Below are 15,995 nucleotides of genomic sequence, written 5' to 3'. Positions count from 1 at the left end.
TTCAGCTTTTGAGTCGCTTCAGATTTGAGCTTTAGAAAGAACACCCATGTAAATCTAGAGAAGTCATCAACGACAACAAGAATGTACTTGCTACCACCGATGCTTTCAATAGATGAAGGACCACACGAATCGATATGAAGCAATTCGAGTGGTTCAACAACTTTTGTGTTAATTATGGATGGGTGACTTTGACGACTCTGCTTTCCCATTTCACATGCAGCACATAAATGCTCTCTGTCAAACTTGAGCAATGGAAGACCCCTAACATGACCTCCAGTGACAAGTCGGTTGATATCTTTGAAATTGAGATGAGAGAGTCTTCTGTGCCACAACCAGCTTTCGTCGGATTGAGCTTTTGATAGCAGACATATTGCTGGGTTTCCTTTGATGGGTTTCATGTTCAGCGGAAACATTTCACCCTTTCGCTCTGACTTCAGAATCACTTTCTTTGTCTTTTTCTCTATGATTTCAGAACCTTCATCATCGAATGAAACATTGAGACCTGTACCTCCAACAAGCTGAGATACACTGATGAGGTTGTGTTGAAGTCCTTCCACATAGGCCACCTTCCTTATGGTAAAGTCACCATTCGTTATCATCCCATATCCCTTTATGGTGCCGAAAGAGTTGTTTCCAAACTTAACGTTGCCACCATTTGCAAGAGATCTGTACTCCCTGAGTTCTTCTTTCCTCCCTGTCATGTGACGCGAGCAGCCACTGTTGATGTACCATTCTTCGTCAAACTGCTCGTCACTTATAACCTGCAAAAATTAAGCAGATTTAGGAACCCAAAGTCTCTTGGGTCCATGTGAGGTTTTCATGGGAATAGGAATAGTTAGAGAGATGTCAACAAGATATGTTCTTTTAATTAAAGTTGTTTCATCTTTCTTTTTAATGGTGAACACTTTTATTTTGTTAGGATTGGGTTTGTTCGCTTTGGACTCAGGTTTGGATTCATCGACCTTCTGCTTTCCCTTTTGTTCAGCAGATGGACGAGGTTTTTGAGAACCAACGGAATTAGCGTTAGAGCAAGATGGAGATAAACGAGAAGAATTAGGAAGAGAGGATTTGGATTTGGATGGTGATGTCTTCCTTGCTGATGACTCTAGGTGACCCTTTTGCTTTTGATCGTTGGTGGGGTTAACCTTTGAGTCTTGTTCTCGTCTGACTTCAGAGCCGAACCTCTGAGTTCGGTTGGAGTTGTTCTTGGAACCGAACCTTTGGTTTCGGTTGAAATCCTTTTCAGAACCGAACCTTTGCTTTCGGTTGGTATTTTCATGCGAACCGAACCTTGACTTTCGGTTGGTATCTTCTTGCGAACCGAACCTTTGGTTTCGGTTGTTGGAATTATCAGGCTTTCTTACGGGATTGTTTTCATACTTCAGATTCTTGTCTTTGTGTGAATAGTATGCATTCTGGGAGTGCCAGAATTGTTTTCTTTCAGAAAGGTTTTTCCTGTATCTTAGGTTCCTTTCTATCTTTTTATCCCTCATCTGTTTAGGTTGATGATGAACGTTCGCTTTCGCTTTTGATGTCACCTTTGCTGGTTCCTTTTGGACTTTAGGAGTTTTTGTTTGAGCTGAGGGTGCAGAGGGAATGTTTGAAGAAGATTCAGTTTACCCTGAGGAAGTGGAAGGAGTATCTGATGAAGTTTCACTTCGAGCTGTTGGCGTTGAAGGAATATCTTCTTTTGCTGAATGATCAACCTCTTGAGGAGTATCTTTTGTACCACTTGTGCTTGGTTCACTGAAATTATCAGGCTTGTTCAAGGGTTCAGGTATGTATCTCCCTTTCTTCATCCAAGAGGTTCTTTCAGATAGGCCAACGGTTTCGTTTCCATTGTCAATAGGAGCTTCCCAGAAGAACTCATCACAGCCATCAGCATTGTCTTCGTTAACAATAGCCGTGAGTTCAGCTGTTTGATGTTCGGTTACTCCAGTCACTTTGTATACCTGATTCGGAGTGGTTCTTACCTTTTGATACACAACAGCTTTTTCTACTAATTTCGGGGACTTTTGTTGGGACAATCTAGCAAATTCCACAGAATTTTCAGAAATAAGATTTTTGTGGTTTTTAGTTTCGCTTTTAACAAATTCTGAGCAGTCAACCGTATCCTCTACAGAAATTTCACTCATGTTTTCGTCCTCGTTAAGCTCAGATGCATTTTCAACATCGATTTTATTTTCTGAGCTTACTTTGGCATTTAGAGAGTCAAACTTTTGTATGGTTTCGGTTCTCAGTTTAAGTCTGTCATTTTCGTCCAAAAGATTTTTGAGCGTGTCCTTATGGTCTTTGGATTTAATGAAGGATTCAATTTTGTCCAGTCCAATCTGATAAGTTGGGTTGACATCATCAGACGAAATCACACTCTCACAATTGTAAGCTTCGGCATCGATTTCATCCTCCTTAAATTCTAGGAATGGTAAAATCATACGGTGGATCTTCTTGCCTATCTCACAGTCCAAGTGAAGCTGAGTAATATTGGAATATAAACGTTTAGCTATTAAACAAAAAACATTTCGTTGTTTTAACAATTTCAAATTGTCTCTCTGCAAATAAATGTTTTCGTCTTTGACTTTAATTAATTCCAACTCTTTTAACTCAATCCACATACGCCGCTCCTCACTCTTCGACGCCACCCTGCTTAATTGATCAGTCAGGTTAGAATTGGTGACACGAGTTTGAGTTAAGCTACTATCTAAATGAGAAATTCTTGTGTTAACGTTTTTTAGTTCTTTCTCATATGAGGATGATGGTACTTTAGATGAAATAAAAACAGATTGTACCTTCTTTATCAGTTCATCAAGCTCATTGAACTGTTGGCTGAGTGGTTTGGCCGTGAAGCACATATCTTCCTGCACCTTCGGTCCATTGCTTCCTCCATCGGTATTGTATCCCCTCATCTGAGATGCGCTTGACACCATGAAGCATTTTCCACCACTGCTTTCCTCCTTAGCCATATAAGCCTTTCCATGAGTAGGCTTCCTCACTTCTTCGTCTTCTGAGTCAGTAGACCAAACTTCGGTGCTACCGAACTCATCGTCATTAACCGAACCCTGCACAATAAGAGCATTAATAGAAGGGTTAGCGGTAGACTTTTTCTTTCTCAACTCATCCAATCTCTTCTGCAGCACGGCTTCCTCATCCTTTCCGTCATCCTTTTCAGCCATCTTTTTAAGAACACAGTCCTTAGCATAGTGGTTCTTGCCACCACAGTAAAAATAGCTTACTCCAGAATCGCCATCTGCCTTCGGTTCCTTCTTGGACTCCTCAGCCTTCGGTTCATTGTTCGCCTTTTCAGAGCTGTAACTCCCCTGCCAGTTTCGGTTTTTGTTGTTGGGGAATCTCTTCTTTATGAACCTCTTAGGATTGGATACCATCATGGCATAATCCTCAGTTGAAAGGTCATATTCTTCTAAATTGAGCTCTTCATCTTCCATCACGGCTTTACTTTTAGATAGGAGGGCCAACGAACCAAGACTGGAGACAACATTTTTCTCTTGAACCACAATCTTCTCTTGGGACTTTAGAATACCCACCAGTTTTGCCAAAGAGTATGATTTAAATTGTTCATGGGCTTTGACGGTGGAAACAACTGCTCTCCATTCAGATCGCAGTCCGTTCAAGAAAGTAACCTTTTGTTTGATGAGCTTCCTTTCAATGTCGTGTTTGATCATCTTGCTGAGAAGATGATTGAAGCGATCAAACGTCTGGGTCATAGTTTCTTCAGCCCCTTGCCTGAATTCTCCAAACTCAGATAGAAGCAAGGTTTGGATAGAATGTTCAAGATCTTCGTCTGTGGAGTACAGTTCGCGAAGTCTATCCCACACTTCCTTCGCCGTAGTGCATGAGCTGACCAGTCTGAAAGTGTCGGACTGAAGGGCGAATCTGATCAACCTTAGTGCCTTAATATTGCACTGGAATTTGTCTTTTTCATCTTGCGCAATATTCGTCACGTCCTTAAGCAGATCGTTGTATTCTTTTTGCGTCTTAATAATTCTGGATGTCGCGGAATGAGAAAACGGTCCATTGATAATGGCTTCCCATATGAGAAAACCATTGTCCTCCGATCCAATCACGTAATCTTCAAAATGATGTGCCCATACTTCATAGTCATGGGTGTATAAGATTGGAATCTTTGTCGTCGAACCAATGCTGTTGGAAATATTAATAGGGTTTGATTGCGTCGCGTCCATTATGATCGTAATAACCTGTTCAAAGATCAGACTTGTAATAAAGCAGATTAGGGCAAAACAATAAATACTAAGATACGTCAATTAAGATGACGGCTCAATAAATATCGATGATTGCGGAAAACCCTAATGGAAATCTTTTTCACAGAAAAGATGTGTATCGATTACACAGCCTCCTGCTCTGATACCAATTGATGGGATTAAAACAACTTTTAATCTATGAAGATCGATTAGATCTTGAACAAGTATAAGAATAAGAAACAGCAAGAACGCAATAATAATAGCAAACCAGAAAACAAAATTAAGAACACAACAGCTTGAATCAATCGTGTTGAATGATTAAATAAAATCCTTAGAAGAGCTCGATTAAGAACATCAACTGTAAAGGATTGGAAGATTACAAGAGAGCAATGTCGTAGAACTCTGGAATGTAAAAACTGAAATCTTGAATTTTAACCTAATATGCATGCAAGCGATAACTTATATACAATACATAAAAGGCTCTCGGTTGGACAGGCCCAAACCGGAGAATACAAGGCTAATCTACGAGCCCAAAAGACGCAACATAAAACAGAACTTCAGCCCAACAACTGGAAATGACTAAAATGATTAAGCAAAATTGTCGATGACAATCTGAGGTTTACCAAAGATTGGTTGCTCATAGACAATTAGAAGTATAGAGTAAGGACCATATTGACATATTTTGAAAAGAGGCAACTCTTATTTAGAAGTGATGGTCAAAATGGTAATATGGAATTATCTCCATAGGTGGAAGTTATTCTTTGAATCTGTGTAAGATTAAAGAACTTAATGCTAAGAAGGATATTCAAAGGAGTGAACTTTGAGTTTGAGACTTCATTTCCATGGAATTGTTTTCCATTGGAATACTTTGTAATGTATGTTGCCAAGTGTTTGTGACTTCTATGCATAGTCATTACAAGGGGATCATCGCATATAAGTTTAGAATCTAACAGATTATAGTAACTGGCAAGAGTTTGGTATTCTTGCATTTACAACAAGGATTGGAATTGTGAAATGAGCATCATTGGAATATTGCCAATTGATCTATTTCACAAAGAGAGGACAATACGTAAGCATAGTATACATACTTGGAGTATGGCATAATTGTTGTTTGGAAAAACATAGTGTACTGTTGGATTAATGTCTAAGTCCATAACTATATTTGGTATGTACTTGACCCGACCCGGCATGGTCCATTTGGGTTGCACTTCACCGACACAATTTATATGGATAATCTTTTGAGAATAGTATATTTATGATTAATATTAATATATTATAAGTTCTAATATATTAATATGGAATCATATTATTTAATTAGTATTGATCAAGAATTAATTTAGAACTAATTAAGTGATCAAAATGAACTAATTAAATATGGACTCTTATATATATATGGAATGGGCCAAGTTCATTTAGGATGGGCTAAGCTTTCCTGGATAGTCCATGGAGTGTTTAACCCATGGATCATACGAAATGAAAGGTCATGGGTTTAACCCTAGTCTCCATACTATATAAAGATGTCCTTGGTTGGTGAAATTAGCACTAGTGTGGGTACACTAAGAAGGGCTAGTCGATTTCACTAGAGAGAACCAAGTATCCATATTCTCTAAAGTCTTCCAAGGTGTTTTGGTGATTTTTGATTCCATTTGAGGCTTCCACACTATTGGGGCTAAGCTCTTAAAGCTTGAAGACATCAAGCTACATCAAAAGGTATGTCATCTAACTAGAACTTTGTAGTATAAGAACTTCATAATATGCTAGTTAGGATTAAAGCCTTGGAAAGTTCTTATTTGCATGTGTAATAGAGAAAACATAGATCCAAGGTTTATAGGGTTGCATGTACACCACAGGATTATTAGAATGCTCAAAACCCAACAGTGGTATCAGAGCCTAGGCTTGTTTTCTTGTTATACTTGCAAAAGTAGCTGAAAAATCAAGTTTTGATGCTGTCTGCCGAGCAGAATTGTCGAGTCCATGAATGGACTCGCCGAGTCCAAGACAAAATGCATCCAACTCCCCGAGTTGGTTCGTGCACTCGATGAGTTGGACCCCCAGACAACATAAATTCGACTTTTTTGGCTGGAATTGGACTAGGAATATTACCCTAAGATATTTTTGGACTTATAAACTTGTTTTTGATGTGGTAATGTTCATGCTAATCCAATTTCAAAGATAATTGTCAATAGATTCATGTTTTGTATTAGTTTAAGGTTTAGACTAATTACATGAAAAAGTTTGATTTGAATTATCTTGTTCTTATGAGTTGCTTAGATTAATAGAAAAGTTGAGTGAAATAGTTGTTTTAAATCCAAATTAATCTAAGAGTTGATTCTAAAATGTGTTTTTGTAAGTTGTCCTCAAGTTATATGAAAAGTCACATTTAAGTTTTATAAAACTCATAAAAGTTGGCAAAGGTTACGAAATGAAGAGTCTAGTTCTAATAAAATGGTTTTATGACTCCATAACTTGTCCTTAAGTTATGGAGGACCAAGAGTCTCTTCATTAAATAATAAATAAAAAAAAGTGTAACCTTAATTAATTTCATAAGTTATAAAATAAAGAAAAGTTAATTCTTTTATTAGTTTAAAGTCTTCCATAACTTGTCCTCAAGTTATGGAACTTGAAGAGTTTTTGGATTAAAACTACTTTAAACACATAAGTTATGGAATTAATTAGTTTTGAATAGTTTCAAAACTTGCCCTCAAGTTTTGGAATTTGAAAAAGTTTTCACTTATGAATACTTTAATTCCAAGTTAGCCCTTAGAAATTTAAAAGTTAAAATTCAACCCTTATACTTTATAATATTATAAGTTAATAATATATATATATATATATATATATATATATATATATGTATAAGAGTAAAGTCAGTCTTACCATTAGTAGGCCTCATTCACGAAGCCGGTCTATAAGGGGGGGTATAAGGTTACTGCCTATAAAATGGCAGTTTAATGGGTGTCCACTTTCACCCACCGCTTCCTTGACTGGTGGAGGGTCGTTAGCCGAACGGGTAGGACAAAGACTATAAATTCTCCCTTCACTAAAAGTATTAATGATAAAAACTAAGTAACTAAACCTTTTATAAATACCCAATCTTAGTTACTTAGGAAAATGTGAATAAGGTGCTAATCCATGAAATTGCACTTTGCACTTTGTTTAAGTCGGTTAGTGGAGCGTGTGTGGTTAACTGGCACACTAACTCGTATTTAACAAGGTAGGCAAAGGGTAACTTAATGTTTACCATAGTATGGATGGAGCGTGTGTGGTTAACCGGCACATCGATTGAGGGGTAAACACTTAAGGGTACCAAGTAGTTTGCATGGTTACTTCACACCTTGTTTTGTGATCCTCGGCATCCCAGTCACAAAACCTGAAGGGCACACTTGAGATTGAAACATGCCATTGAAAGTTCAATGAATCTCAAAGATCTAGGAATTTCAAATCCAATTAAAACCTAATTAATTATTTCATTTTTCATGGTGGAAATTGGTGAATCGTCATTCACCTACCTTCAAATATTCTATAGCTTGGATTACGGCATCCCTCTTCCAAGTTATAAAATAGTTTGTTGGGTCCTAGCCTTAATATTTCATATTGGGTGTTATATTAAGGACTTTAAATCAACTATCTTGAATATCTCCCAAGAGATGTCAAGTTCAGACATCTATGATCTTCCCAAATATCTGGGAACTTCACTTCATCCACCTCCTCCAATTATTCTCCCTAACCCACAAGTTCAAGGTCACTCAAGCCCTTTTGGCAAGGCAAGGTCTAGGTGGGATCACATCTTGGAGATGAAGTCACATGTTGACAAGCCGGGAGAGTTGGGTGTCAAAGTCTTGAGAAAGGTAGTGGTTCAATCACTTTCTAAGTCACATAGTGAGTTCCTTTGGGACTCCTATGAAATAGACTATGACAAGACCCTTAATGATCTTATCTATTTGCTTGGTGCTGCTAAATCAGAAATGATTTAGTGTACTAGTAAAGCAAATTTGATTAGGAGATCAACTTCCCAAAACTTTATGGACAAGGACAATAGTAACACAGGAAATCCAGAAATGCATTCTCTTCCCAATGGAAAGGGATTGGCCATAGTCAAATTGGTTGACCAAATGGTAAAGAGAAAGGCTATGTCTGAGATAGTCCCATGTACTATTACCTAAGGTTCATATATTTCTAAGGGGCTTTGGTTATGAAGCTGCCAAACTTACCTAAGGATGGTATAGTCAATAAGTTTGACTTTATTTTAGGTAAATTCCATTGTCTAACTCTATTAATTTCCTACTTGGAGATTCTTATTACGTGATGTGGCTGGGTTAGATGTTGATGTTTTAAGAATCAAAGAAAAGTAAAGAAACTTAAAGGTAGTATATGTTGATTCTGATCGCAAAGATGGATCGCATGGTTCAGTGATCAGAATTTTGAGCATGTGCTTAAGAGTTATGATAGATTGCTTAGGAATAGATGACAACAAGTTTTCATATACATTTTCATTGTAAGGATTAGTTTTTCCGCAAAGTTTTAAAATAAAAAGAAAAGTTTTTAATTTAATTTATTTTAAAATATCCTTACAATGGCATTTGTAGAAAAAGGAAAAGATGTTGCTTATATGATTCCATTGATAGAAATATTAGAAATATGAATTTGATTCTTTCATTTGTGGTAGTGTCTAAATTTACCCAATAAGGAAAGATTCTCATCACCCAAGTTTCAGTTGGATAGAAACTTGGAATCATGCAAATTGTATAGTATGATGAATGAGAACTTTCGAGCATTGGAAAATTAAGACTAACCGCTTGTTCACATGGATGTGTGAGTCAAGAGAAGGACTAAGGGATCTAGTACACTTTCTTGTGCACTTGTCAAAGTCCACCACAAAAGATGGATAAGGCTATTTGTCATGATTTACTAAGGTTTAGTAAATATGATTATACTTACAAGCTTAAGTATAATTTTGAAGCATTGGAAAATTTTCAATGTATGATAGAACGAATAAGAAGAATCAAATTAGGCAGAAGGATAAAATTTTCTCAAATCTGAAAAGATAGGAGAGTACTTTAGTATCATGTTTTAAGATCATCTTAATGATTTTGAGACCTTATCACAATTCATCCTCTAAGTACATTCTGATAGTTAAGAAGAGGAGTTGTGAATTGTTGAAGTGGTTAAATCAAGAAGATGATTCATTCTTCATTCCAAAACAATTCATAGAGTTATACTCTAAGATTGTAACTTGAGTGACATGTCTTAAAGAAGGTTTAAAACACTTGTCAAATGTAAGAGTAAAAGTTTTCTACTCTTGTACATTTGAAATTGGTAAGTTGTGATGTTTTGGATAAAATAAAGACCAACTAAGGCTGATTGTTTTAAGTGTCTGTCTTGATTAGAATCCACACTATCTCTTGAATATTTGGCAAGAAAGTCTTATAGGTCAAGGAGACAGTGGGAGTCTAAAAGATCCTGAAAGGGTTTCAAGAAGTAATCAAGAATAAAACATGTATTTCATCGCTAGCACACAACTAGAGGTTTATAACCTATCGTGTTGACATTTCTATGCCCATTCCAGTTAAGTTGGCTATACATTTGAGTTCTACATGTTCTTAATTGTTTGCATAACTACTTGGAAGCAATGGCAGGCCCTTGGGCTGCCAGGTGGCAAGAAGTTAAGATTGCACAAGTTCAATCCATATGAGTTAGGATTTGTCACTAACCTAGTCCTGTGGTTATGGTTTTGACAAATTCACATGGATAGGAACACTTACACCATAAAATCTAAGTGTCATAAGGTTTCTCTTCGATTCATGAAAATGATGGTAAGGAAACTCTTTCACTAAGTAGATTTTGAGTAGATAGCAACTATGGGAATGACAAAAGGTCTAAACATTATGACTACGACATCCCTCTTCATAATTGTTTAGACACACATGTGAGCTATCTAAGAGAGGTGTATGATTTTGATAAAGTCTTATCAAGGAAATCTAGTATCAGAAATCTGAACTTTGGTAAGAAAGTCAATAAAGTATTGATTTCTAGAAGTCCAGTTGATTTCTGGGTACATGTCAAAGCTAGTGGGAGCATAAGTGTTATGCTATTAATCATCATGTTAGTGGGAGCATGATAATTATGATAAAGGTTGCAAGTTAGCAATTTTATATATAGAAAAACAAAAGGTCTCAATTAGGAAAAAAAGTTGTTTTGCTATAATTAAGGGAGAGGATATTATACTTCATCTCAAATCTAAAAGCTTAGATTGAGGTCTTAATCGTATTTAGTCAAGAATATATATGAATTTCATGTTGGAATGGCTCAACATAAGGAAATTCTATATATAGGTTCATTATTTGCGTTCTAAAATTCGATTATGATTACGGCATCCCTTTTCATAATCTGAATTATGAGAACTTGGCAAATAGAAATGGAAATATTATAGCAAAAGATTGGTTTAGTCTTTATGTGAGACATCATGAATCGTGTCCCATATGCTTCAGATATAGGATCGATTACATGTGCTATATTCATCCTTTCTAAAATTTTCCAATTGCCTGGGGCATTAAGGAGGGAAAAGGTCTAGAATTGGATATGACTAAAATGATTAAGCAACTATCAAGGACAATCTAAGGTTTACCAAAGATTGGTTGCTCAAGGACAGTTGGAAGTATATTGTTAATATTGGAAGTACCATATTGACATAATCTGTAAGGAGGCAACTCCTGTTCAGAAGTGATAGTCAAAATGGAATATGGAAATGGTTCAAAGATAGAAAGTTGTTCAATAAATTTGTGTAAGATTAAGAAACTTAATGTAAGAAGGATGTTTCCAAGGAGTTGATCTCCTTTGGAATACTCTATAATGATTGTTGCCAAGTGAATTTGTGCATAATCATTACAAGAGGATCAATGCATATAAGTTTAGAATCTAACAGATTTCGGTAAATGGCATGAATTTGGAATTCTTGCATTTGCAGTAAGGGTTTGGGACTGTGAAAAGATGATCATTGGAGTTATGTTCAATCGATCTAAGTCACAAAGTAAGTATCATAGACAAACATAGAGTGCATACTTGGTGTATGGCAAAGCTATTGCTTAAGAAAAACATAGTGTACACTCTTGGAGCATGGGACAACTAGTGTTTTTAATTCAAGTATAAAGTTGATAAAACCGAAACAATGAATAATGAGTAATCAGTATGGTGATAAATAAAAGTGTTTATTTATATTCATAGGGTTTGATACCATATTTGATTCATTTATTCTTGTGTTTCACTTTGCAAGTTTTGACTTCCAGAATAAACTAGTTTATTCTTCCGGAATGACTAAGTTATTCAAACCATCCACAATCGGTCATATGTTGGAAGTAGATATGAATTAAGACTGTCATGGGTTGGCTTGTAGAGGTCTAAGATGTTGGACAAAGGGCTACAACACTCATGAGTGTTCATAAGTTCTGAGTATTGGATTCAACCCGCACTCATTGGAATCACTTCATGGATTTTATCACGAGTGATCATGAGACGATAATATCTTATATTCTTCAAACCTAGAGATATGACTTGTTACTATGAGTTGGTTGTACATTGATTGCACGAAAACGCATTTGGTAACTCGGTGTTATAAAACGTGCCTTTGTGTATGATTCAACAAGTAGTAGTACAAGCCATATGAGTCGAAGTTTATCCATTCCTTTTACCTTCGGGATAAAAGAGATAGTTGTGGGCCCCTCGATGATTTAATGATGACACGTGTGAGTGCTTAGCCAAGCCAAGACTGATTTGATTTGTTCAATCAGTCAGTCGTCATGAATCAGAAATCGGGAAACAACAAATTGACAAAGAGAATGATTATAATCCATGTCTTAGTCCATATGATATCTAGAATGGAGGAATATATGATCCCTTATCTAATGGACAAGTTCGTTGACAAAGATCAAAGTTTGACAGCGGGTTTAAGAGCTACGATTGACAGTTAGGTTTTGAAGTCATACTCAATAATAGTTTTAAACTTATCCAAGTGGGAGACTGTTGGATTGATGTCTAAGTCCATAACTATATTTGGTATGTACTTGACCCGACCCGGCATGGTCCATTTGGGTTGCACTTCACCGACACAATTTATATGGATAATCTTTTGAGAATAGTATATTTATGATTAATATTAATATATTATAAGTTCTAATATATTAATATGGAATCATATTATTTAATTAGTATTGATCAAGAATTAATTTAGAATTAATTAAGTGATCAAAATGAACTAATTAAATATGGACTCTTATATATATGGAATGGGCCAAGTTCATTTAGGATGGGCTAAGCTTTCATGGATAGTCCATGGAGTGTTTAACCCATGGATCATATGAAATGAAAGGTCATGGATTTAACCCTAGTCTCCATACTATATAAAGATGCCCTTGGTTGGTGAAATTGGAACTAGTGTGGGTACACTAAGAAGGGCTAGCCGATTTCACTAGAGAGAACCAAGTATCCATATTCTCTAAAGTCTTCCAAGGTGTTTTGGTGATTTGTGATTCCATTTGAGGCTTCCACACTATTGGGGCTAAGCTCTTAAATCTTGAAGACATCAAGCTACATCAAAAGGTATGTCATCTAACTAGAACTTTGTAGTATAAGAACTTCATAATATGCTAGTTAGGATTAAAGCCTTGGAAAGTTCTTATTTGCATGTATAATAGAGAAAACATAGATCCAAGGTTTATAGGGTTGCATGTACACCATAGGAGTATTAGAATGCTCAAAACCCAACAGTGGTACCAGAGCCTAGGCTTGTTTTCTTGTTATACTTGCAAAAGTAGCTGAAAAATCGAGTTTTGACGCTGTCTGCCGAGCAGACTCGCTGAGTCCATGAATTCCATGAAGTGATACCAGTGAGCGTGTGAAATGAGTATCATTGGAATTATGTTCAATCAAAGGCACATGTGTGTGTATAAGCACATAAGCATATAAACATATAAGCATATAAGCACATAAGCATATAAACATAAACATCATAGGCACATGTGTATGTATACACACACACACTTCGTTTATTTTTAAATAATGTAATGTTTTTTTTATTGAATGAAAAAATACTCTGAAAAATTCTATGTTTTTATGGTATTTTTGATAAGTATTTCATGGATTTAATGGTTGGATGTGGTGATAAGGTAACACCTACCATATTAATGATTAATGATGAGTATACCTAATCGTCTAAATAACAAAATATTTAGACCATGCGGTATGGGAAACGCCATACGGCGTTAAGTTGAGGTGGCAACCCCCATAACGGTGCCATAACGCTGGAACACCGCCCCACCCCCTGTAAAGTCCCAAATACTAAGATCCAAGTCAGTGATCAAGTGATATTGCAATCAATTAGAGTGTAGAAGGAGTAGAGGAAGAATTAACCCTAGCATGCACAGATTTATATCATATAAACGTCAAATACACCTTGGAAAACACACACATACGTCACCTAACACCGACATAGACAACTACTATTTATATCACCCCAGCAGCACACCGGTGTACAACCACACACGCATGTGCAGCCGCACACACGAGTACGGTCGCAAACAGCCTTACAAAAGTTACACTGTAATGACCGAAAAATTCCAACCAATTTAAACTTTTCATAAATAACCCGATTTCATTAAATTATCACAAAAAGGTTTTCAATACAATTAAATTAAAGTATTCCCAGAATCACGTCACATCATAAACACGAGGAACGGTACGATCACGCCTTTGCCTTGCCACGGTCTCCTGAAGAACCTGAAAAACATAAAACCACAACTGTAAGCCCAAAAGCTTAGTGAGATATCCCCAAAATACCAACCACATATACCATACACGCATAACATGCCATATCACATCCGATCACAGAACAACCATGCACTTCGGGTCTACTGTGTGACTGGTCCGCCGCACCGGCCAACAGTCCACCTGGTCCACCCTCCAAGTCTAGCCATATACATCGAGTCTTCAGCGTGATTGGTCCGCCCGCACCGGGCCTTCAATCCACCTGGTCCACTCTCTGAGTCAACGGTATGACTGGTCCGCCCGCACCGGGCCTTCAGTCGGCCTGGTCCACTCTCCGAGCCTCAGCACGTCTGGTCCACCCTCTTGGGGCCTACAACCTATCCGGACCGCTCGCTGGGCCTTCGGGACAACCGGTCCGCCCTGGGTATCTTGGCCTATAGCACAAAGCAGGACCCGCCTCAACACAACTCCAGTCCAACTAACCATGTGCACATAAACATACAATCATATAACAATTCACAGTCAACAAACCGGTCAAAAAGATCACATAACATATCATTATCCTAACCAGGATACCGACCTAACCGGTCACTAGCATTGCATCACCCTACATCTCAGGATACCGACCTCAACCAGGTCTCTAACATATACCATCCTAGCTACCATGATGCAACATATCAAAGCAATATCATAACAACAAATAACCGGATCTCAATCCGATAAAGGGCCGGCCTTGGTGCCTTAGACCCTGTTGATATAGTGAGGATAACTCACCTCGAAACTGCCGACTGAACAGATAACCCAAGCTGCTCCGATCACTGATACGATCTCCACCACTGGACAACCACCAAAACACTGAACTCAAAACAATATCCAACAATTACCAAAATGCCCCTGGAAGTCAACTGGTCAACCCTTGGTCAAAGTCAAAGTTAAAGTCAACCCCTGACTGACTCTACTCGCCGAGTCAACCCGATGACTCGCTGAGTCCCCATGCCTAGAACTTTTCTCAATCTGCGACTCAACTCGCTGAGTCACCCCAAGACTCGTCGAGTCCAACAACTCTGAGTCCTTCCTCACTCGACTCACCGAGTTATACCTTGACTCACTGATTCACAGCTCAACCAGAAGAAAGGATAGGACCTTACGACCAGACTCGTCGAGTCCAAGGCTATCTTCAACCCACTCGCCGAGTTGTTCTTCCAACTCGCCGAGTTCTAGAACATCTTCAAGCAACTCGCCGAGTACACCCTTGTGACTCGCCGAGTGCCTCTAGATCTCATTCCAAACAGAACCTTCCAGGCCATGCAATTGATCCAAAACGTAAATCTAGCCTCCTACAAACCATCCATCACGTAAAGTGGCGAACTTTACGTGAATCCAAAGAGATCTAGGCATTCTACACTTTAGGGTTTGGGTTTGGGAAAAGATAGCTTCACCAATCACTTATCACAGGGACTTTATGCGATTTTGGATCATCACTACTCCAGATCTGAGGTAGCATCCTCAGATCCATCTTCCAATCCCAAAATGACTCATGAAATCCTCCAAAAACCCCAAAACAACCACCATGGATGACAATAAGGGAAAAAGGGGTCAATACAGAGGATTCTTACCCCAAAGATGAGCCTAAACTGATGTAGACTTCAGATCCACAAGCCCTCTTGGTGCTATCCTCGAATTCCTCCAACTTCTCTTCACAAATTCCTTCTTCCAAGCTTCAATCCTCACAATAATGGAGTTTCTCACGATTAGGGTTTTCTCTGGAACTCTCAGGGTAAATAGAGGCTGAAGAGAAGGCATAACATCCTTGAAATAGGGGGCAAGCCCCGAAGATTAAGGTTTTCTTCACCCAGCACCAACTCGCCGAGTCCAGCCGCCGACTCGCCGAGTTGGCCACTTAACATGCGACCAGAGTCGCGACTCTACTCGTCGAGTCCACCCATGGACTCGCCGAGTTGCCCTTATACATTTTCACTTTGAACCCTGAACTTGCACTCCTGAACTCGGGATGTTACATACACA

Source organism: Lactuca sativa, chromosome 2, assembly GCF_002870075.4.
Source record: "Lactuca sativa cultivar Salinas chromosome 2, Lsat_Salinas_v11, whole genome shotgun sequence".
In the NCBI taxonomy this organism is placed as follows: domain Eukaryota; kingdom Viridiplantae; phylum Streptophyta; class Magnoliopsida; order Asterales; family Asteraceae; genus Lactuca; species Lactuca sativa.
Note: the sequence above shows the minus strand (reverse complement) of the source record.